Source organism: Heterodontus francisci, chromosome 2 (genome assembly GCF_036365525.1).
Source record: "Heterodontus francisci isolate sHetFra1 chromosome 2, sHetFra1.hap1, whole genome shotgun sequence".
NCBI lineage: Eukaryota > Metazoa > Chordata > Chondrichthyes > Heterodontiformes > Heterodontidae > Heterodontus > Heterodontus francisci.
The window spans coordinates 131,821,393-131,843,321 of NC_090372.1; the positions used below are offsets into that span (position 1 = coordinate 131,821,393).

The 21,929-nt window shown below is 44.8% G+C and overlaps 1 long non-coding RNA gene across 1 annotated transcript in view; it reads right to left on the bottom strand.

Annotated features, from left to right (window-relative positions):
• Positions 1-4,509: 4,509 nt before the first annotated feature.
• Positions 4,510-21,929, bottom strand: part of LOC137346865 (uncharacterized) — a 56,113-nt gene continuing 38,693 nt past the window's right edge. Inside the window, exon 2 of the long non-coding RNA XR_010968808.1 lies at positions 4,510-9,045. This is a non-coding gene — a long non-coding RNA (uncharacterized lncRNA). The remainder of the gene's footprint in view (positions 9,046-21,929) is intronic.

Genomic DNA, 21,929 nt, shown 5'->3' on the forward strand with positions numbered 1-21,929 from the left:
ACAATACTCCAGGTACGGCCTAACCAAGGTTCTATACAATTTAAGCAAGACTTACAGCTCTTGTACTAAAATCCTGTTGCGATAAAGGCATTTATCATTAGCCTTCTTAATTCCTTGCTGCACCTGCATGTTTGCTTTCAGTGACTTATTGACAAGGACACCCAGGTCCCATTGTACATCTACACTTTCTAATCTCTTACCATATAAGAAATACTCTGCACATCTATTCCTCCTACCAAAGTGGATAACCACACATTTTACCACATTATATTCCATCTGCCTCATTCTTGCTCACTCAGTGGCCTGGATTTTATTCGGGTGCCGTGCTTCGCGGCGCCGCCCTTTGAACACAGCGGCATGCCCCACATTCAGCACGGGGGCTCATTTAAATAGAGGGGGCAGAGCAGCCACCCCCGATGACATCATCGGGAGCGGCCGCCGCATCCCTGGCAATGGCATCTGACACCACCGTGCAGGCATCGGCACCATTTTTAAAAGGCTTTAAGCCCTTCCAATTAATTTTAATTTTTAAACGGCAATCACTCGTAATTTTTATTAAATATAAAATTAAATGATGGAACACTTTTCCCAACTCCCACCCACCCCCCCCACAATTGTTATTTCATTGCTCGAAATAATCAACAATTGATTTTTCGGAATACCTGAACTTTCCACTCTAACCTTCAATCTTTTTCCCTTCAGCTCCTTCCCACCATCCCCACATCCAATCAAAATTGTTTTCCCCCGCTCTTGGATCCCTTCCACCCTAAAAATTTCAGTCCTCCCCCCTCCCCACCAGGTTCTTGCCTCGGAACTCCGTGCGGAGTTCCGAAGGCACGCGAAGGCCGAACAGAGGCCGTAAAATCGGTGTGGGACGGCAGCTAAGTTAATTTGAATATCTTTAATGTCAATTTACATATGGAGATGAAGGGCCCACCGCCAGGCAGCAGGGGGGGGGGTGCTACATCGAGTTCCCCTCGCTGCCAGTAATATGCGACAGGTCCTTCTCGAAGTCGCAGGTGGAGGCGGACCTCTCCCCGTAGAATTTTACCAGTCCCCAGGCCGTGACCCGCGGCATCAAGGGACTGGTAAAATTCAGCCCACTAAGTCTGTCCAAATCCCCTTGAAGCCACTTTGCATCCTCCTCACAACACGCATGCCCACCTAGATTTGTGTCATCCGTGAGGTTGGAAATATTACATTTGGTCCCCACATCCAAATTATTGATATATATTGTGAACAGCTGGGGTCCAAGCACTGATCCCTGTGGTACCCCACTAATCTCAGCCTGCCAATGTGATAATGATCTGTTTATTCCTACTCTCTGTTTTCTGCCTGTTAACCAATCCTTAATTCATGCCAGTATATTACCTCCTATCCCATGTGCTTTAATTTTGCTATGTACTGTCATATCTTTTAATGTATTTTCCTAATCCACCTCAGCCAATACTTTCATAATTTCCTTTGTTCAAATTTAACACCCTGGCTTCATTTTTAATCTAGACCAAGAGCGGAGTGGTCAGAGAGGGCAAGGCCAGCAGGGGAGCAGTCACAGAGGGTGAGGCTCAGAGCAGGCTGGTGAGAGAGGGCAACACTCAGAGTAGCGCAGTCAGAGAGGGCAAGGCCAGGAGTGAGGCGATCACAGAGACAAATGCTCAGAGTGGAGTGGTCACAGAGGGTGAGGTCGAGAGATCTGTTATTATGTAATAAAACAGCAGAAATGGAGGTGATAATACATTGTGAGGAACCAAATATAGTAGGAATTACTGAGACATGTCTACAGAAAAATCAGGACTGGGAATTAAACAATGCAGGGTATAGCATGTTTAGAAAAGATCGAGGAAAAATAGCAGAGGTGAAGTAGCTATACTTATTAGAGATATAATGGCAGTCGAAAAAAGTGACCCAGTCATCAGTAAGACAGAAATAGAATCAGTGTCGATAGACATACAAGTTAATAAGGAACTAATCACACTAATGGGGTTGTTACAGACCACCTAATATTGGAAGCGAGTGGAGGAAGAAATATGCAAACAAATTAGGGAAATGAATAAAAAACATAGAATAATAATCATGGGGATTTCAACTACCCCAAAATTAATTGTCCAGTAGAGGGATAAAGGAGATCAGGAAATGGAGCTCCTACAATGTGTACAGGACTCCTTTCTGACCCAGTATGTAAGTAACCCAACTAGCGAGGATTTACTACTGGACCCCGTAATGGGGAATGAACCACAGTAAATAAGGAAAGTAAAAATAGGAGAACATCTAGGGAAGAGTGACCATAATATACACTTTGAGATAATAATTGAGAAAGACATAAGCATGACAAAAGACCAAGTTTGAAGAAAAGTCAATTTTGAAGGTTTGAGAACAGAACTTGGCAAAATAAAATGGACAACAATATTGGCAATGATGTAGAACAGCAATAGGAAATGTTTAAAATACTGTTCAACAGAATCCAGAAAAAATATATTCTTCTAAAAAGCAAGAACAAACTAAATATTATTGAGACATGATGGATGAACAAAGACATAAGGAAAAAAATAAGGGTAAGTAAATAGACATACACTAATTATATGGACAGCAGAGGAGAGCATGACAAGGGAGAACCAAAAGATTAGGAAAGAAATGAAAAAAATTAGGAAGGCAAAGAGGAACTATAAAAGTAAATTATCAAGGAACTAAAAAAACAAGATAGTAAGATATTCTACAGGTACATAAATAAAAAAAGTAAAGTCAAGAAGAGAATAGGGATCAACAGCAGCAATAGCGAAATGGCAGAAATATTGAATAATTATTTTACTTTCGTATTTACCAGGGAGAATAAGCAGATAGACATGACATCAGAAGATGACATTAGAAATGAAATCACTCATTTAAAATACAAAGGAGAAATATAAATATACTTATCAAACTCAAAGAGGATAAAACTCCTTGTGCAGATGGAATGCATCTGCACATTTTAAAAGAATCTAGGGAGTAGGTAGCTGTGGCACTCTTACATATATTTAATAGTCGCTTGGTAGTACAGAACTTGAGTATTGCTGCAAAAAGAGACATGCTGTTGAAGGTTTTCATCTTGCACTCATCAGGACAGATGCAAGAATGTCAATGTTCAAAGGGAGCAACAATATATACTACATGAGGAAAGAGTGCTGATTGGTTGGCAAGTCGACTCTGATTGGTCGAGGCATTGCTATGAAAAATGCACCAGGGAACTATTGTCTCCCACGCCTTGTTTAATTCAATAAAGGTGCAACACCAGGACATGTTCCTTTCGCCTGCAGAGGGCAGGTCCCTGGGTATTAATATGTTTAACTTTTAGCATAAGTGAGCCACATTGCGAGCCTGACTGATAATCTTAAATTGGTTGTTAGTGTAATTCCTATCACACTCGGGATTGTTCAGTAAATGCTGTCCAATCGTGGAATCACATCTAATCACATCTAAGTACAGGCTGGTTGAGTACAGGCAGTACTCTGCCTATAGTGAACAGCCGAAGGACGTGCTTTTTGATACAATTCACCAGTTATTGGGATGTACAGCTTACATTCCTAGCATTGCACCAGCATTGGAATTCATATACCACACTACTCATTTGTGTGGTAGGCAGAATGTCTTTTTGGCTTGACGGCACCATCCTGTTATTAGAAAATACCACTCGTGTTGCTAATGCATAGTAGCAGTGTGAAACGGCTAGCTTCACCTGTTGCTAAAATTATTGAGATACCTTACACTTCCAGGGTAATTTGAGGTAGACTGGGTATTTTTCAGGTCTGAAAGTGGAAGCCTTAGGTCTTAGGCCTTAGCCATATCCCAATACCCCGATCAGATCATTGCTTGTTGTGTACCACACATACTCACGAATGAGGCTCGAGTGGACACTGGCATGGACTGGTTGGGCTGAATGGCCTATTTCTGTGCTCTGTATTCTATGTAATTGTACATAATTTGTCTCACAGCTAAGGATTTTAAATTGATCCTATTCACTTCTTAATCTTTCTTGCATAGTGCAGAAACATTATTCACAGCTGATGTCTGATTAGCCACGCACCTGCCTTTATTTATGTTTGTCGTGTATAGTACATTTTCAGCAAAATATTAAAGTGGTAAATTTCTTAAATGTTAAATGAAGATTTCAATTGCCATTATGTGCTGATAATGTAATAAGAACATTTCTGACCTATTCCAAGGAAATATTCAAGTATATAAAGTAGCTGAGTTAGACATCAGAATGTCATTATATTTCATACTCTATACAATCACACCTGTATTTTGACATTGCCAACAGTTGTGAATCAGAGCTCAAGATTAATTGATGGTACTGTTCCACCTCCCCTACAGACAGGATGAACTATTTTAACTGCATTATAAGGAAGTTGTCTCTTGCGGCTTCTATGTACTGTTCACAACCTGTACTGCTCTTTTACTTAAACTCCACTCTGTCAGCTCTTGAATCTATTACATTAACTCTCATGTTACAATTCACAAATGTTAAAACCATCATTTATAACATTAAAATGTTTTTCCATTTATTATGTAATACATACATTATAACAGTGTAAAATAAAATGAAAAAGCTATATTATAAACATTTTCAAATTTGCTTTCCTAACAGTCTATATTCCACAGGTTGCTCTGTGCACGTCTGGTCCTGCTTTTAACTGAGTTACACGCCATTACACTTTTGAACACTGATAAGTCAAAACCACTTCCCTGACAGTCGCTGCTGCTGCGGTTTTATATAGGTTTGTGTAATTTTCCTGGCTGAAAATGAACATCAGAAGTTCCTGTCAGAGAAAAAAAAAATTCTGCAGATCACAGTCATTTCAGGGAAATGAGCATGATAAAAACATGAAGACCTAACTGGCCCTGTAAATTTTTAATCTTACTCATAATATTCCAGAAATTGTTCATGTGGAGCACTTCTTGAGATGAAAACTAACTCAATCAAGTAGAATGTAATTGAGGCTTGAGCTGTTCTTTTCTTTCTGACTGAAGCCAGCCTGCTTCCTTGTAAATTTGGCAGGAAACCTGCACTTTTTAGAATACAATGGATGATTAAAGCAAGCTAACTTCACATAAAATTCTGTTGTATGAACTTATCGAGAATATAATTGGTTTCATTTTCTGAGCATTTTCTTCATTTCTTTGAGTCACCTACAATACTATTTAAAAATTGCTGATTATCAGATTTCAAACTCCGGTGCTGTTTTACAGATTTCACAAAATCACATTCAGTTCACCTGGGTTTGATTCAATTTTTAGTTGAATGGCTGAATACTAAATTTATCCATTTATTTATTCACAGGACGCTTTTGATACATCAGCTCATTCTTAGTTGTTTCAAGAAGTTTTTTTTTGCAGGGTTGTGGTTAATTCTGTCCATGCTATCATCATAATCTAAAGTGGAATTTGCTTTAAGATTATGTTGGAGCTCCCTGCTGAGAGTATATAATTCTCCAGTGTGCTGATGTGCTTACCTGCAATTCCACATAAATAATATATATTTACTAAGCTAATGACTATATGAAAAAAATGTTTATTTTGGTTTAAAAAAATTCCCCATATCTATTCAGAGTTACCCACAGGACATTCAACCTGTTTTCTCCAATCTTGATGGCTTTATGACAAAAGGCTTATTAGGCTGCAAAACATAGCAAATATCAGTTTCCCTACAATTGCCTATGTTTTTTCAATATAAATCATTTTTGTTTAAATTAAGATTTCTTTTAAACTATTTCCAGTATTTGTTTAATTTTTCTATCCCTTTATCAAGGCTCTTTCTGTGGCAAAGTTTCACTGCCAGCATCATTCAAATGGCTATCCTTCATGTGTGCAATTCAGAAGCAAATGGTTTGTCTGCCTTTATTGCAAAGGGGTTGGAGTATAAAAGTAAGGTAGTCTTGCTGCAATTATTTGGGCTTTGGTGAGATCACACCTGGGGTACTGTGTACAGCTTTGGACTCCTTACCCGAGGAAGGATATACTTGCCTTAGAGGCTGTGCAACAAAGGGTCACTAGATTGATTCCTGGGATAAGAGGGTTGTTCTATGAGGACTGAGTAAAATATTCCCTGGAGTTTAGAAGAATGATTTTAGTGAAACATATAAAATTCTTAGAGAGCTTGACAGGGTAAATTCTGAGAAACCGTGGCCCCTGCTTGGAGAGTCTAGAGCTAGGAGTCATAGGGCTGCATTTTATTCTGGTGTGGTGTGAGGCAGGAAGACCCCGCCTCAGCCCTCTGTCAGACCCGCAAAGCCATTTGGCAGCAGACAGGTAATTAACTGCCCACTGTTGGGGACACCATCCCTTTAAGGCACAAGCTCCCGCCTCCAAGGCTGCTGGCCAAACAGAAGGCTGGCAAATCTGCAGCACCAGCAGTGCCTCTGGGAGCAACTGCAAGAGGTCCTGCAACATCAAGGACATTGGAAACCCCAAGAAAGGTGAATGGGACAGCGACCCCAACCTACTCAACTTCAGGCAGGCTCCAGCGACAAGGTGGGGGTTGCGGTGGGGGGTTGGTGAGGATGGGGTGTGTCTTCCCGGGGATAACAATCACCATTGGGCTGGGCCTCTGGGAGCCCTGGATTGCCTCTAAAGGAAGGACCCCCCCACCCCTGCTAGGAGGCCGCCAGGCTTTACCTGGCGGTGTCTCCCTGCGGTGGTGATGCATTCTGCCAATTAATGGACACTTAAGGGCCTCAAATGGCCTGGGGCAGGAAGGCCATCCTCAGCCTGCCCCGCCCAGGAAGAATATGGCAGGGGGCCTGGGTGACATCAGGAATGGTGCCCCCTGCCATTTTGTTTGCCCTTGCCTCCATGCCTGCCTCCAAGGGCAGAACAAAATTCTGCCCATAATCTCAGGAGAAAAGGTCAGTGTTACATTGTTGGGTTTTTATTCGTAACATTGTAGGGCATTCCAGAGAAGGTCTTAGACGATAGTAAAGGATAACTAACATCTCTTTATTATTAACAGTTACTATATACACTCTCAGAAAGCCACCTAAGCGAGCATCCTTTGTGCTGCTATGCCTTCTTCTTCTCAAGTCTATCTCATGTGACTGTTACATTATTGCTCGTACAGTGGGAGGAGTCTCTCTCTCAGTCTTCGGTATTAACCCTTTATATCCTTATACTGCATCTCCCCCTAAGTCTTTATCCAACATTGTTCCAAACATATATACATTTATGACTTCTCTACAACCCCCTCTCTCCCCAAGTCTCTGACTTTACAGATTTAGTCTCATTGGAGGTTTGACAACTCTCCCTAATCTGGATGTAAACTGTCTGGGATGATCAGTGGTCCTCGTAGGAAGTCTGGGTTGCTGACTTGGTTCTTCATTTCTAAGGGTTGTAGTATTCCATTTGGTTTGGGTATGTCACTGATAATCCTCATGTTTGTGGATTACTGTCCCTTCTCGTTCCAGTCACATATCCAAACTTTTCGATGATTGTTTAATTCAGGTAAGCTTCTCACTCGAAATCTCATATTGTAATTCCTGCCGTGTTTCCTTCTGCAGGAGTTTTCTCTTTCTCGAACTTTCTCGTGGTCTTAAGTCTTCAATCCTGGTATTAATTTTTGAGGCAATACTGGAAGCTGTGCTCGTAACTTCCTTCCCATTAGTAATTCTGCTGGTGGTAATCCGCACAGTAGTGGCATTGAACGATAAACTCGGGGCTGACTAGGGGTTTACAGGCCCCCCCCCCCGATGTCGAGGGTCATGGCGGTGGGGTGGGTGGCCGCAAAATGCCTCTGGGACAGGGCTGCCAGGCACCTCGACGCTGGGAGAGCCCGGCCCGCTATTGTCGACGGCAGTGGCGAGACTCCGTGGTGGCCCCACCCCCCACCCCCGCCGATTGGCAACAGGGGACCCATTTCAATATTTAAATTAATTAAAATCAATGAATTAATTACCCTTATGCTCCCACCGTCTGTCCCTGTGCAATCATCATGCTGCTGGCTGGCACTCCCACACCTTCAGATTCCTGTCCAGGGAACACTGGTGGGGAAGGGGGAGGAGGTAAGTTTCTTAGTGTGGGAAGGTGGGGAGTGGGGCCAAAAAATTATCATTGGTGTTGGGGATGGTGGGAAGGATTATAGTGTCAAGTTGATACACTTTGGTGGGGGAAAGGTCAGGTGGACAAGGTAAGTGTTTTGTGGGGAGAGAGGGCAAGTAATTAATTCAATGGTTATTGGGGTGAGTGGGAGAGGGGCAAGATAAATTTATTTAATTTTTTAAAATCAATGTATCTTTAAATATTTGAATTGAATGGTAGAGCTCGAAGCGCTTTAAAAATTCTGTCAGCGCCTGTGCACATTGCCGGGAATGGACAGCCCGCCCCCTCCACATCATTGGGCGGGTGGGGAGGGTGGGGTGGCGCAGTCCACCCCGGCTATTTAAATGATCAGCGATGCTTAATATCATGGCAGCTCCGTGACGTGTTTTCGCCGACTGCCGAAATCGGCAGCGGGAGTATAAATTTCAGCCCTAGGAGTGGGATAGGAAGATCTTCATTTTTCTTGAGTAAAGATTTTATGGTTCTCACACTTTGTTCTACCTGCAAGATATCCCTGTGACTGCGTGGGTTTCCACCGGGTGCTCCGGTTTCCTCCCACAGCCAAAGACTTGCAGGTTGATAGGTAAATTGGCCATTGTAAATTGCCCCTACTGTAGGTAGGTGGTAGGAGAATTGAGGGAAGGTGGGGATGTGGTAGGGAATATGGGATTAATGTTGGATTAGTATAAATGGGTGGTTGATGGTTGGCACAGACCCGGTGGGCCAAAGGGCCTGTTTCAGTGCTGTATCTCTCTATGACTCTATGACTCTACCTCGCCATTGGACTATGGATTCCTCGGTGAGCTCGTAAGATGCTGAAAGCCCATCCTCACAGCGAACTTGGTACATCATTCGTTTGCGAACCGTGGTCCATTTTCTGATAATATTTCATCCAGATTCCTATGTGTCACAAAGATATCCGTAAGGATTCTGATAACTACCTCAGTGGCCACAGGATGTAATCGTCTAACTTCTATCCACCTGGCAAAGTAAACAATAATGATGATATATGACGTTCCACTAAACATGAATAAATCCATGCCTAGCCTTTTCCAAGTTCTAGTTTGAAACTGGATAGACAACAGTGGTTCACACACTCTTTTGGACTCTGTATCGCGCATGTCTGACAGTTGTTGATCATGGTCTCAATATCCTTAGATACCCAGGCCACCATATCGAAGATTGGGCCCTTGCTCTGTACTTGGTTATACTCAAATGGCCTTGGTGTAATCGAGCTAAGGTATCAGATCTCATTGAAGTAGGAATAACAATTCCATCATTAACTAATAAGTGGTAAGTTATGATAAATTATTTCCTATACTCATGGACCATCTTCATTGTTCTCCCTCCTAAACCTTCTTGTCGCCACCCATGTGTACAATATTGTTTAATGCGAATGCACTCTTCATCATTCTTCTGTGCTTATTGTATTTCTTGCGAATTCTGTGTGCTTGTTGGCCAACTTTGTGCTGTGTGTTGTGAGACTGACTCTATGTCACCTCCAAAGTTCACGTCTTCCCATGATGATTGCCGTCGATAGTGCATCGACTGATGATTGGAACTTCCCATGGACATATACAGTTTCACAGGTGTACCTCATTAATCTGAGATGAAACTTTTGTATACGTGGAGGCATTTTTGGTATTTCTTTTTCATCTAATAAGGATACCAATGGGTTGTAGTCTGTAACGATTACCACATGTATTCCAATGATGTTATTTGAAAATTTTTCACACACCCATAGGGGGAAACGATGGCACAGTGGTATTGTCACTGGACTGGTAACCCAGAGACCCAGGGTATTGCTCTAGGGACGTGGGTTCAAATCCCACCACAGCAGAAGGTGGAATTTGAATTAAATTAATAAATCTGGAATTACATGCTAGTCTAATGATGGCCATGAAACCAATGTTGATTCTTGTAAAAACCCATCTGATTCACCATATTCCCTATAGGGAAGGAAATCGGCTTTCCTTACCTGGTCTGGGGTCTGGCCAACATGTGACTCCAGACCCACAACAATGTGGTTGACTCTTAAATGCCCTCTGAAATGGTCTAGCAAGCCACTCAGTTGTATCTAACCGCTACAAAGTCAATGAAACCAGACGGACCATCCAGCATCAACTTAGGCATTGGAAATGACAACGGCAAACCCAGCCCTGCAAAGTCCTCCTTTCTGACATTTGGGGGCTTGTGCTAAGGTTGCCAAGCAACAGCCTGATAGTCATACTCACGGAATCATACCTGACAGACAATGTCTCAGACACTGCTATCACCATCCCTGGGTATGTCCTGTCCCACCGACATGGCAGACCCATCAGAGGTGGTGGCACAGTGGTATACAGTTGGGAGGGAATTGCCCTGGGATTCCTCAACATCAACTCCAAATCCCATGAAGTCTCATGTCATCAGGCCAAACATGGGCAAGGAAACCTCCTGCTGATTACCACCTACCAGCCCCCACCCCCCCCCCCCCCGCCCCACCACCCCCTCAGCTGAAGAATCAGTACTCCTCAATGTTGAACACCACTTGGAAGAAGCACTGAGGGTGGCAAGGGCACAGGATGTACTCTGGGTGGGAGACTTCAATGTCCATTGCCAAGAGCGGCTCAGTAGCACAACTACTGGCCAAGTCCTAAAGGACATAGCTGCTAGAATGGGTCTGCGGCAGGTGGTGAGGGAAAAACATACTTGACCTCATCCTCACCAATCTGCCTGTTGCAGATGCATCTGTTCATGACAATATTGGTTGGACCATTGCAGAGTGCTTTTGGAGACGTAGTCCAGCCTTCACATTGAGGATACACACCATCATATTGTGTGGCACTACCACCGTGCTAAATGCGATAGATTTCGAACAGATCTAGCAATGCAAAACTGGGCATCCATGAGGTGCTGTGGGCCATCAGCAGCAGAATTGTACTCAACCACAATCTGTAACTTCATGGCCTGGCATATTCCCCAATCTACCATTACCATCAAGCCAGGAGACCAACACTGCTTCAATGAAGAGTGCAGGAGGACATGCCAGGAGCAGCACCATGCATACCTCAAAATGAGGTGTCAACCTGGTGAAGCTACAACACAGGACTACTTGCATGTCAGGCTGTGTAAGCTGCATGCGATACAGCTAAGCGATCCCAAAACCAACGGATCAGATCTAAGCTCTGCAGTACTGCCACATCCAGTCGTGAATAGTGGTGGACAATTAAACAACTAACTGGAGGAGGTGACTCCACAAATATCCCCATCCTCAATGATGGGGGAGCCCAGCACAACAGTGCAAAAGATAAGGCTGAAGCATTTGCAACAATCTTCAGCCAGAAGTGCCGAGTTGATGATCCATCTCGGCCTCCTCCTGAAGTCCCCAGTGTAACAGATGCCAGATTTCAGCCAATTCGATGCACTCCGTCAGATATCAAGAAATGTCTGAAGGCACTGGATACTGCAAAGGCTATGAGTCCTGACAATATTCCAGCAATAGTACTGAAGACCTGTGCTCCACAACTTGGCGCGCTCCAGCCAAGCTGTTCCAGTACAGCTACAACAGCAATGTGGAAAATTGCTCAGGTATGTCCTGTACACAAAAAACAGGACAAGTTCAACCCAGCCAATTACCGCACCCTCAGTCTACTCTCAATCATTAGTAAAGTGATGGAAGGTGTCATCGACAGTGCCATCAAGTGGCACTTACTTAGCAATAACCTGCTTAGTGACGCTCAGTTTGGGTTCCGCCAGGGCCACTCAGCTCCTGACCTCATAACAGCCTTGGTTTAAATATGGACAAAAGAGCTGAATTCAAGAGGTGAGGTGAGAGTGACTGCCCTTGACATCAAGGCAGCATTTGACCGAGTATGGCATCAAGGAGCCCTAGCAAAACTGGAGTCAATGGGAATCCGGGTGAAAATTCTCCGCTAGTTGGAGTCATACCTCGCGCAAAGGACGATGGTTATGGTTGTTGGAGGTCACTCATCTCAGCTCCAGGACATCACGGCAGGAGTTCCTCAGGGTAGTGTCCTAGGCCCAACCATCTTCAGCTACTGCATCAATGACCTTCCTTCAATCATAAGGTCAGAAGTGGGGATGTTCGCTGATGTTTGCACAATGTTCAGCACCATTCATGACTCCTCAGATACTGAAGCAGTCCGTGTCGAAATGCAGCAAGGCCTGGACAATATCCAGGCTTGGGCTGATAAGTGGCAAGTAACATTCGCGTCACACAAGTGTCAGGCAATGACCATCTCCAACAAGAGAGAATCTAACCATCCTTCTTTCTTCTTTGGCCTCCTTATCTTGAGAGACAATGGGAAGCGCCTGGAGGTGGTCAGTGGTGTGTGGAGCAGCGCCTGGAGTGGCTATCAAGGCCAATTCTAGAGTGACAGGCTCTTCCACAGGTGCTGCAGAAAAATTTGATTGTCGGGGCTGTTACACAGTTGGCTCTTCCCTTGCGCCTCTGTCTTTTTTCCTGCCATCTGCTAAGTCTCTTCGACTCGCCACATTTTAACCCCGTCTTTATGGCTGCCCGCCAGCTCTGGCAAACGCTGGCAACTGACTCCCACGACTTGTGATCAATGTCACAGGATTTGATGTCACGTTTGCAGACGTCTTTAAAGCGGAGACATGGGCGGCCGATGGGTCTGATACCAGTGGCGAGCTCGCTGTACAATGTGTCTTTGGGGATCCTGCCATCTTCCATGCGGCTCACATGGCCAAGCCATCTCAAGCGCCGCTGACTCAGTAGTGTGTATAAGCTGGGGATGTTGGCCACCTCGAGGACTTCTGTGTTGGAGATACGGTCCTGCCACCTGATGCCAAGTATTCTCCGGAGGCAGCAAAGATGGAATGAATTGAGACGTCGCTCTTGGCTGACATACGTTGTCCAGGCCTCGCTGCCATAGAGCAAGGAACTGAGGACACAGGCTTGATACACTCGGACTTTTGTGTTCCGTGTCAGTGCGCCATTTTCCCACACTCTCTTGGCCAGTCTGGACATAGCAGTGGAAGCCTTTCCCATGCGCTTGTTGATTTCTGCATCTAGAGACAGGTTACTGGTGATCGTTGAGCCTAGGTAGGTGAACTCTTGAGCCACTTCCAGAGCGTCGTCGCCAATATTGATGGATGGAGCATTTCTGACATCCTGTCCCATGATGTTCGTTTTCTTGAGGCTGATGGTTAGGCCAAATTCATTGCAGACAGCCGCAAACCTGTCGATGAGACTCTGCAGGCACTCTTCAGTGTGAGATGTTAAAGCAGCATCGTCAGGAAAGAGGAGTTCCCTGATGAGGACTTTCCGTACTTTGGACTTCGCTCTTAGACGGGCAAGGTTGAACAACCTGCCCCCTGATCTTGTGTGGAGGAAAATTCCTTCTTCCGAGGACTTGAACGCATGTGAAAGCAGTAGGGAGAAGAAAATCCCAAAAAGTGTGGGTGCGAGAACACAGCCCTGTTTCACGCCACTCAGGATAGGAAAGGGGTCTGATGAGGAGCCACCATGTTGAATTGTGCCTTTCATATTGTCATGGAATGAGGTGATGATACTTAGTAGCTTTGGTGGGCACACCTAGCGCAAAGGAAGATGGTTATGGTTGTTGGAGGTCAATCATCTCAGCTCCAGGACATCACGGCAGGAGTTCCTCAGGGTAGGTTCCTAGGCCCAACCATCTTCAGCTGCTTCATCAATGACCTTCCTTCAATCATAAGGTCAGAAGTGGGGATGTTCGCTGATGTTTGCACAATGTTCAGCACCATTCATGACTCCTCAGATACTGAAGCAGTCCGTGTCAAAATGCAGCAAGGCCTGGACAATATCCAGGCTTGGGCTGATAAGTGGCAAGTAACATTCGCGTCACACAAGTGCCAGGCAATGACCATCTCCAACAAGAGAGAATCTAACCATCTCCCCTTGTCATTCAATGGCATTACGATTGCTGAATTCCCCCATTACTAACATCCTGGGGGTTACCATTGACTCACAAGTGAACTGGAGTAGCCATATAAATACCATGGCTACAAGAGCAGGTCAGAAGCTAGGAATCCTGTGGTGAGTAACTCACCTCCTGACTCCCCAAAGCCTGTCCACCATCTGCAAGGCACAAGTCAGGAGTGTGATGGTGCATCTCTAACAACACTCAAGAAGCTCGACACCATCCAGGACAAAACAGCCCACTTGATTGCCACCCAATCCACAAACTTGGCTTGTCTTCGCTAGAGTTTAGAAGAATGAGAGGGGATCTCATAGAAACCTACAAAATTCTAACAGGACTGGACAGCCTAGATACAGGAAGGCTGTTCCCAATGGGCTAATGGGTTCAAGGGATACGGGGAGAAAGCGGGAACAGGTTACTGAGTTTGGATGATCAGCCATGATTGTACTGAATGGCAGAGCAGGCATGAAGGGCTCAATGGCCTACTCCTGCTCCTATTTTTCTATGTTTCTATGTTTCTATTCACTCCCGTCACCACCAATGCACAGTGGAAGCAGTGTGTACCATCTACAAGATGCACTGCAGCAACGCACCAAGGCTCCTTAGACAGCACCTTCCAAACCCGCGACCTCTACCACCGTGAAGGACAAGGGCAGCAGATGCATGGAAACACCACCACCTGCAAGTTTCCCTCCAAGCCACACTGACCATCCTGACTTGGAACTATATCGCCGTTCCATCACCGTCGCCTTTAACTCCCTTCCTAACAGCACTGTGGGTGTGCCTACCTCACATGGGCTGCAGCATTTCAAGAAGGCAGCTCACCACCACCTTCTCAAGAGCAATTGGAGATGGGCAATAAATGCTGGCCTAGCCAGCGATGCCCACATCCCATAAAAACAAATAAAAAAAATGTTCATGCACAGTTAGGCTGTTAACTAAATCTGACTCATTACTCATTACTAAATCTATTATGGCTTGGCCCCTTGTTAGCTCTAGGACGTATTGCTGCAGAAAACTATCCAGGAGACACTTTAGAAATTCACTACCTTTCTGCCTAGTGCTACACTGCATAACCCAACATATATGGAAGTTATAATCCCCCATTAAAACCACTCTGCCTTTGCTATATGCTTGTCTAACTTCTGCATTTATACAACCTTCTACTTCACAGCTGCTATCAAGGGAATACATACAACTCTCACCACAATCTTAAATCCTTTTATATTTCTTAATTCTGTCCATAGTTTCCACTGCCTCCTTCTCATTATATCTTCTCTTGTTATTGAAATAATTTAATCTTAATTATTAAGGCTACTCCTCCCCCTCTACCAATTTCCCCCTAGCTTTCCAGTAGACTTTATAACCTGGAAGATTTAATTCCCAGTCCTGAACCATCTTGCAGCCATGTCTCAGTAATGGCTGCCATTGGGGTCATACCCTCCAAGTTGAGTTTGCACCTGCAATTCATTCAATTTGTTCCTTTTATTCCATGCATTTGTATAAAAAAAATATTTAGGCCACACACCCTAACCTGTGCTTTTGCACTAAAATTTTACTCACATTTTTCATTTCTCTCACTTTACAACTTTTAGTTTTCCCTTGACCTGGAGCATCTGAAGCACAATTCCTGACTTTTACTCTATTCTCTTCCCCTTTGTTTTTGAATTTTTATTTATACCACTTTTTCCACATGAGCCCTCACTTATTAGTTTAAAGTTCTTGTGACTGTCCTGTTTATCCTTTCTGCTACGACCCTAGTCCCAGCCCAGTTCAGTTGGAGCCCATTCCAATGGTACAGTTCCTTCCTGTCCCAGTACTGATGCCACTGTCCCATGAAATCCCACACCACTCCTTCACCTCCCAGACCCTGCCGAGGCGTCACTTGATGCTGTGCTCCCCGCCTCTAGGCCTGACTCCGACCACGCAATTGGTCAGAGTTCACAACTCATTAGTCTTAATTGGCCAGGTGCCACTGAATCGCGTGCAGCCAGCTATTCCATCCCCCACTGTACTTTGTGCCCAACTCCGTGCCCGACGGTAGGACCGACATTCAAAACATAATAATCAGCCCTTGAAGTCCTGTTCTTTAATTTATCTCCAAGTTCCTGGTACTCTCCAAACAGGACCTCTTACCTACACTTTCCAATGTTGTTGGTTTCAACATGGACCATGGCAACTGGAACCACCACTCCCCACTCCACCCCATCCCACCATTCCAAGTTCTTCAACAGCTGCGAGGAGATGGCCTGAACCTTGATGGTTTATACATAACGTTCAGAACTCACGGTCGCAGCTGCAGGGAACAGTATCTATCCCCCTGACTATACTGTCCTTTATCACTAACACATTTCTTTTCACTCCCCCACACTTGAATGTCCTCCTGCACCATGGTGCCATGGACAGTTTGCTCATCCATGCTGCAGACCTTGCCCTCATTCACAAGAACATTACAAGGGTTGGATAAGGGCAAAGGTCGAGGCTCCTCCAGCACTGTATCTGGGGTCTCCTTACCTGCCTGACTCATGGTCACATCCTCCTATCCATGACCACTAACCAGGCCTGTACCACTTCCTAACTTAAGGGGTGTGACGGCGTCTGGATCAAAGTGTGCAGGTAACTCTCCCCTCCCTGATACCCCCCCAATGTCTGCACCTTGGACTGCAACTCAACAACTCTGAGCTGAAGTTCCTTGAGGTATAAACACTTACTGCAAATGTGGTTGTCCAGGATCGCAATGCTCTCCACAAACTCTCATATGCCACAGTTGCGGTACATCACCTACACTGCCATTCCTATATAATCTTGTTTTATTTATTTAATTAATTAAAGATAATGTATTTGATCAACTTACCTTAGATTTATCTTTGGAACTAATTATCTGATCTGGTTTAAGCTATAAGTATTTTAAATGATTACCAGTACCTTACCCGCACCATCTCTTCTTGTGTTGTGTCACTTTGCAATTTTTTTTTCTCCCATGTCTGTCACAGATTCAAAAAAAGCAAAATACTGCAGATGCTGGAAATGAAAAATAACAACAGAAAAGGCTGCAAAAGCATCTGTGGAGAGAGAAACAGTTCATCACCGGAATTTTACAGAGGCGGCAAGAGTCTCGGTAACAGGGCCAAAAGTCGGGGGAGTCCCTGCTTTGGCAGGCAGCGGGACCTAGGTGGCTAGTGCTGAGGTTGCAGTTGCAAGGAGAGGATGCCTCAATGACCGAGGCGCCCTCGATGAGCAGTAAGTAGGGTTGGATGTAGCCAGGTTCTGGCAGGCAGGACCCGGTGATCAGGACGGTGGGGTCACTCGGGGCAGGTGCCACCATTGTTGCAGGGGCAGCCATTGCCGACGGGAGGCCCCTCTTTGGGCCATGGAATGCCCCTAAAGGAGGGCCCCCACCCCAGAGTCCATTGAGAGGCTGCCAGGTTTCACTGGGCAGTCTCCTCACGCATCAGCAGGCACCCCAATGCAGGCAAAATTCCTGTAGAGGCAGGAAGTGGGCCTTAATTGTCCACTTAATTGGCTTAATTGGGCTCCCTGTAGGTAGCTGACCTACCATCTTTCCTGCCGCTGGCAAATGGCATGCTGGTGAGAAGACATTGGGCACTCCCCCCTCCCCCACCCCACCGCCTTCAATTTTGCCAGCCTTCCTACCTCCCAACCCATTGCAAAGGCCTGTTAAAATTCCAGCCAATGCTCCAGGTCAATGACATTTCATCAGAACTGACTTACAGTTGATTCACACTGACCACTCACAGACTCATTGCTGCTCAGTACCTCTTATCTTTCCAAACTGTTGCTGCTCAGGATTCCCATTCTATCTAATCAACTTCACAGTGCCTCAAACTGTACAAGTTGGTGCTGTCACTTTGCTTCCTGTTGTCTTTGGAGAATCAAATAAGGGCTTATCTGCGGAACAGAGTTAAGGCCTTCTGGTAATTGGAATCAAGAACTGATAGAGGTTTTTAAGATTATGAAATGGTTTGATAGGGCAGATGTAGAGAGATGTTTCCACTCATGGGGGAGACCAAAACTAGGGACCATAAATATAAGATAGTCACTAATAAATCCAGTGAGTAATTTAGGAAAACCTTACCCAGAGAGTGGTTAGGCTGTGGAACTCACTACCACAAGGAGTGGGTGAGACAAATAGCATAGGTACTAAAGGGAAGCTATATAAATATATGAGGGGGAAAGGATTAGAAAGATTTGTTGATACGGTTAGGTGGGAGAGGTTCCTATGGAGCAGAAAAAATGGCTGGCAGGGTTTTCTGAAAAAGGGTGGGATAAAGCTTGTCTGGAGCTCAAACATCGGCATGGACCAGTCAACCTGAATGACGTGTTTCTGTGTTGTACATTCTATGTAATTCAATGTAATAAATACTTGTAATGCTGTAGCAATATTTTAAACCATACCTAAGCATATTGATCCATACAGCAAGTACAGCACACAATGTTCCTAGCACAAATGCAAAGTTCTTTGGGCTAGTAGCATGTGGAAATAGGTTGAATGACATTTCTCTCATCTACATCCATGGTCACCTCCATCCTTTTTACTAGCACAGAAAATGCCATTACTTCTAAGATCATGACTAATCATGGGGCCATCGCCTGGCAATTTTTCATCTCTTTCACCATATATATCCCTTGACCCTAACACTCCCCAGCCTCGCTTTGTACCCTGGATTTGAGTGTCCTTAAACTTCCTCACCATCTCCTTCTCTAAGGTTCTGTGACCCTTACTAACATAGACACATTTATCAAACTTGTTAACAGTGCATTGCCTCTACTATCTGGATTTGACCACACAAAACTTGCATTTGTACAGTGGTTTTAATGTCAAAAACTGTTGCAAGATGTTCTGCTGAGGACAAGTGGGCATACAGCAATAGTAGAAGAGTTAGGTGAGAAAACACTGTGAAAAAAATCAGTTTACAGAAGATTCTGAAAGGGGGAGAGAGACATAACAAAAGATGTAGGGGCAAGGTTTTACAGAGTAGGGCCAAAACAGCCAACAATGGTAAAGCAGAGAAAGAGAACTGCACAGGAGCTCAGAGCAAAGGGCCCCCAACTGGGACATAGGGTTGGAATAGATAGCCAGGGCAACCGCATGAAAGACTATCTAAATGAGAATGAAGATTTTGAATTCAATGCATTGGAGCATATGGAGCCAATGCAGTCTGTGAGATGGGTGAGTGGAATTTTTTTTAATTCATTCATGGGATGTGGACATTGCTGGCAAGGCCAACATTTATTGTCTATCCCTAATTGGCCTTGAGAAGGTGATGGTGAGCCACTTTCTTCAACTGCTGCAGTCCTTGTAATACAAGTACACCCACAGTGCTGATAGGTAGGGATTTCCAGAATTTTGATCCAGCGACAATGAAGAAGCAGCGATATATTTCCAAGTCAGGATGGTGCACAACTTGGAGGGGAACTTGCAGGTGGTGGTGTTCCAACGTGCCTGCAGCCCTTGCTGTTCTAGGTGGTACAGGGCATGGGTTTAAAAGGTGCTGTCAAAGGAGCTTTGGCAAGTTGCTGCAGTGTATCTTGTAGATCAGGGTTGTCCAACATACGGCCTGCGGGCCAGGATCTAGCCCGCCAAAGGTTTCCATCTAGCCTGCGGATGTAAACTGTACCAGTCCGTTCCTCATCCTCACCAGGGTTCCGTGGCTGGAGATGAGAAACTTCCCTTTGTCTTCTTCTTTCAGACCAGCTTTTTGCTTTTTAAAAAATATCGCAAGTCAGTTTCCCAGCTGACAGGTGCTGACATCGGGAACAGCCATTTCCCAACTTCGGACAGATTTGTGTTTTTGTTTTAAAGTCGAAGCCCGCCAGAAAACCCCAAAACCATCCGAAGTTGGGAAATGGCTGTGCCCGCTCCAAGCATCTGTCAGCTGTGAAACTTACTTGCGATTTTTTAAAAAACTGACCAAGCAACTGCTGAGCGTTCCTGCTCTCTGCAACTGTCAGCGAGAGAGAGAGAGAGGAAAGGGGGACAGAGACAGAGAGAAAGGAGGGTGGAGCGAGAGAGAGAAAGGGGGGATAGAGAGAGGGGGAACAGAGAGAGAGAAGGGAGGACAAACAGAGAGGGGGACAGAGAGAGAAGGGGGGTAAACAGAGAATGAGGATGACACAGAGGTGGGGAACAGCACAGAGAGAGGGGAAGCACAGAGAGGGGGAACACAGAGAGGGGGAACACAGAGAGGGGAAAACACAGAGAGTGGGGACACAGGGAGAGAGAGACATAGCGAAAAAGAGAGAGAGGGAGAGAGCGCAATCAAAATTACTCCTGACAACATGACATACATCTAGAATACTCCACATCGCTTCAAGTGTGTAGTCAAACACTGACTACTTGTGCAAGCAAAAAAATGCTGGGTATCTCACTAAATCAGTGTCCAACATAGTGAAGAGAAAATAAGTCAATAAATTAATCTTTTCATCTAAAGCTTTTTCACCAAAAAGTACATTTGTTGTTGTTTTGATTAATAGTAAGATAAATTTTAATGCCTTTATCTTTCTGAAATTGTCTCACCAGCCCCCATGTGTAACATTTATTGTAATGTGCCCCCCCCCGCCACATGAAAACGTTGGACAACCCTGATGTAGATGGTGCATACTGCAGTCATAGTGCACTGATGCTGGAGGAAATTTAACGTTGTGGATGGGGTGCCAAACAAGCAGCTGCTTTGTTCTGGTTAGTGTTGAGCTTCTTCAGTGTTGTGGGAGCTTCATTCATCCAGGCAAGGGGAGAGTATTCCATCATACCTCTTGTAGATGGTGGAAAGGCTTTGGAGACCCTGGAGGCGAGTTACGGCCATAGAATACTCTTCTTCTGTGGTCTGATAACCACAGTATTTATACAGCTGTTCTGGATAAGTTCCTGGTCAATCGTAAACCCCAAGATGTTGATGGTGGAGGATCAGCAATGGTGTAATGCCGTTGAATGTCAAGCAGATGTGCTTAGATTCTCCTTTGCTGGAGATGGTCATTGCCTGGCACTTGTGTGGCATGAATATTACTTGCCACATCAGCCCAAGGCTAAATGTTGTCCAGGCCTTGCTGCATGTAGGCACGGACTGCTTCAGTTTCTGAGGAGACGTAAATGGAACTGAACACTGTGCAATCATCAGCAAACATCCCCACTTCTGATCTTATGTTGGAGGAAAGGTCATTGATGAAGCAGTTGAAGATGGTTGCGTCTAAGATACTGCCCTGAGGAACTCCTTCAGCAAAGTCATGGGACTAAGATGATTGGCCTCCAACAACCACTACCATCATCTTTTGTGCTAGGTATGAGTCCAGCCAGTGGAGAGTTTTCCCTCCGAATCCCATTGACTTTGGTTTTATTATGGCTCCTTGATGCCTCAATTCATCAAATGCTGCCTTGATATCAAGGGCAGTCACTCTTACCTCACCTCTTGAATTCAGCTCCTTTGTCTATGTTTGGGCCAAGGCTGTAATAAGGTCTGGAGCTGAGTGATCCTAGCAAAACTCAAACTAGGCGTCAATGTGTAAGTGCCGCTTAATAGCACTATTGATGACATCTCCAATTACTTTGCTAATGATTGACAGTAGACTGATCGCACAGTAAGTGACTGGATTGGATGTGCCCTGTTTTTTGTGGACAGGATATATCTGGGCAATTTTCCACATTGGCAGGTAAATGCCAGTGTTGTAGCTGTACTGGAACAGCTTGGCTAGGGGTGCGGCTAGTTCTGCAGCACAAGTCCTTAGCACTACGGCTGGGATGTTGTCAGAGCCCATAGCCTTTGCTATATGCAGTGTGCTCAGCCGTTTCTTGATATCACATTCAGTGAATCAAATTGTTTGAAGACTGGCATCTGTGATGATGGAGATCTCAGGGGGAGGCCAAGATGGATCACGCTCTTGGCACTTCTAGCTGTAGATGGTTGTAAATTCTTTAGCCTTGTCTTT